The sequence below is a fragment of the Halyomorpha halys genome, unplaced genomic scaffold (genome assembly GCF_000696795.3).
Source record: "Halyomorpha halys isolate HHAL.00 unplaced genomic scaffold, Hhal_1.1 Scaffold6.1, whole genome shotgun sequence".
Lineage (NCBI taxonomy): Eukaryota > Metazoa > Arthropoda > Insecta > Hemiptera > Pentatomidae > Halyomorpha > Halyomorpha halys.
In genome coordinates, this window is record NW_027111275.1 from 1,118,557 (window position 1) to 1,121,695 (window position 3,139).

General features: G+C 31.7%; 1 protein-coding gene across 2 annotated transcripts in view; it reads right to left on the bottom strand.

The window, feature by feature from the left end:
- The window catches only part of LOC106692689 (phosphatidylinositol transfer protein alpha isoform), an 18,844-nt gene extending 17,106 nt beyond the window's left edge, over positions 1–1,738 (bottom strand). The window contains exons 1-2 of one of the 2 annotated variants that reach the window (XM_014438796.2): positions 662–1,738; positions 488–552 (exon numbers count right to left, since the gene is read on the bottom strand). The gene's annotated coding sequence lies outside the window, so the exon portion shown is untranslated. Of the gene's footprint in view, positions 1–487 lie in introns of both variants that reach the window. The other variant, XM_014438789.2, reaches the window with a different exon arrangement.
- Between the last annotated feature and the right edge of the window lie 1,401 nt (positions 1,739–3,139).

Sequence of the window (3,139 nt, forward strand, 5' to 3'; positions counted from 1 at the left end):
AAAATTGGAGTGAGATAACTGCATTTTTTTCTTCTCGGCTCTTGTACTACATGGAGTCGGATGCATTGTACTACATTGTTCGGATGCAGCTCTGATGCTGTGACTCGTTAAAACGCTGTGTCCACAACAAAACTCAGTTCAAATTAATCAGTAATGGCGAAAAGGGCGGAGGAAGTTCAGAAATTTTCACTTAGAGCTACACTCTTCCATGGTGTTTTCAAATGATATAGATATTCATATATTTGACATAGATATTCAGAATATGTTATAAAAATGATACTTGTTGCCGGAACCTGTTTTATTCATTTTAAAATAAGTGCCTTAATTTAATTTCTTGCTAGTCAACGATGCTTTACACCAACAATTTATAATAATTATTAATTTCATAAATGCGCTTATTTTATAAAAAAAAACAATTTTATGGTACAAAAGGAGAATTTCTCATCGTGTTACCATACTGAATTGAGGGGAAAATTTATTTTCTTACCTCCTTCACAATATATTGCTGAGATCACTTCTTCCGAATCTTTTGTGCAATACTAGTCCTAAAAACTAAAACGACACATTGCTTCATAAGTTTGATATGCATAGCAGGCAAGGTTATTAAACTAGCAGTGACTAATATGCAATAACAGATATAACCTCACAGTTTCAGCCTCACCTAATGCATTGTGCCATTCTCTTTTAACTATCGAATTTCTGCATAGACTCACTGTGAAAGCCAATAAGGAAGTAAAATTTTACATTCACATAGTTTCTTCAAAAGTCATGATTTCTCAACGCCAGTTGGAACTTTTTAACTCTGTGTGATCACATTTCGAAAAGGTAACTTTATTATTGTAAGAATATCTTGGTAACCTGTACATTAAACGAATCTTTATGCGCTTGTATGATGCACATTGTACCTTTAGTTCCATTTACTGAGGATTACAAATGTTTGTATATTTATCCGTATAAAAGGGGATGGTTCTAATCTTTGTCCACAATAAACTTGCTGTGTCTTGTCATTTATATATTTAATCATTTAAATCGTGTCTTATTGCTGTTTTCTTCAAAATATTCGAATGACGTTACAGTCGTCTTGGAAACGTTTAATGCTACTCAAATAACGGATTTTTCTGATTAAAAATAAATTATAAAAAAATTAAAACCTTTTGGCAAGTAGCTAAGAAAGCATATTTCATTCAATTATTCTAGATATCTGGAAAGAATTCTGTAAGTCCACAATTATTTAAAGATTCTGCTAAACAATGGTTGATACCTGTCCCTAGAATGAGACGTTTATAGTTTTTTTATTCAAGTGGTTAACTTCTATAATATATAACTTGTATAACAATGATATAACCTTTGCTGCAAATTGTACCTACAACTTATCTATTTGTATAAAAGGGACTTATGGTGGTTTTCCCACAAAACACACTCACGATAACACAAAATAACTTTTATTATGGACAGAAAAAACTGGACCATTTACATCGTGATTCTTGAAACGTGATCGACATTTTTTAAACACGTGTAGATTTTGACGGTCTCAGTAGGTCAAAACAACGAAAGATACCATTTATAATTGAAAAATTAAATTTATCATTATGAAATTATTACTGTTTAACTTTTAATTTTAAAATAACACATTTCAACCGAAACACTAAACATATAAAATAATCACTTGGAGGTCGTGCCGCTAAAGACTGGTTCGAATCTTTTTCTAAAATAAACTTTTGAAATACTGGATCGATTTACATGCTGTTATTTTTTTTAAATGTTCGAATGACGGCCCTGTCGTCATGGAAACGTTTAAAACTAATGAAATACCGAAATTTTCTGATTAAAAATAAATTATAAAAACAATTAAGAGGCTAAGAAAGCATATTTCATTCAATTATTCTAGAGATATCTCAAAAGAATTCTGTGAGTCGACAATTATTTAAAGATTCATCCATACGATACCTGTCCGTAGATTAGATTAGATTAGATTTTTATTCAGGGCGATCAACATCTAGGTTATTACACCCTTTTTACTTTATTTATCTTCTCGTCTTTGACATTTGATAGTAGAATGTAGACTATTTCCTTTTTACACTGGTCGGTATTGGTGGATTATATTTTAGTATAAAGTTGAGTTTCTTTCAGAAATTTTATTATTTTGTCTATGGATTCTGCTGAGTCTTTAAGGGCCAATTCTCTTGTACGAGGATTTGTATTTTCGAAGGCTTGACGAAATGATGAGCATTCAATTATATGCTTTATCGATAATGGGGACTGACAGGTTTGGCATATAGGTTGGTCCTCTTTTGTGATTAATTGGAGGTATGTTAATTTGGAATCTCCTATTCTTACTCTTGCAACAACCACTTCTTCTCTTCAGTTTCTCCTTATGGCACTTGTTCACTTTTGTGTGTGTTTTTAACGTTTCTTAGTTTATTGGTGAGTGGTACGTTCCACCTTGAATCCCAACTTTTTCGGATTCTGTTCCTTAAAAATACCTTTATGTCTTTCGGCTCGTAAATTTGGAGTGGTGGAACGTTCATTGTAGCAGCCTCTTCAGTCGCTTTATCCACTGCCTCATTTCCAGCTATTCCTGAGTGCCCTGGCGTCCAGAGAAAGGAGACACTTTTTTAAAGATGTTTTAGCATGTCTATATAGTTGCAAATTTTGAATTGTGTCCTGTCTATACAATTCTGTCCTGTCCTTAAAATGAGAGGTTAATAATTTTTATTTAAGTGCTTAACTTCTAAAATATCTTTTTGGTAAAAATATCTTGTATGACAATGACCAAATCTTTATTGGCTTGTATGACTGCAAGTTGTACCTACAATTAACAATGAGGAATATAATATTATGTCTATTTGTATAAAAGGGACTCGTTCAAATCTTTGTCCACATTAAAGATAAAAATTAGACTACTAGTAGTTTCGTATATATTTATTGTGTTAAAGTTATTGATATTTTTTGGATTTTACAAAAGAAATCAGAGGTCATTGTAGGGCGAACATTTTGAACAAACAAATTTTATTTTTCATTATTTTCAAAAATTCATATTTAAGGGTTTCTTGCGGTGGCAAAAATGGATATTAAGTTTGTTTCACCCACCAAACATCTTTGACCACATTCTGATTGGTATGTTAGTGTGAATTGTTTC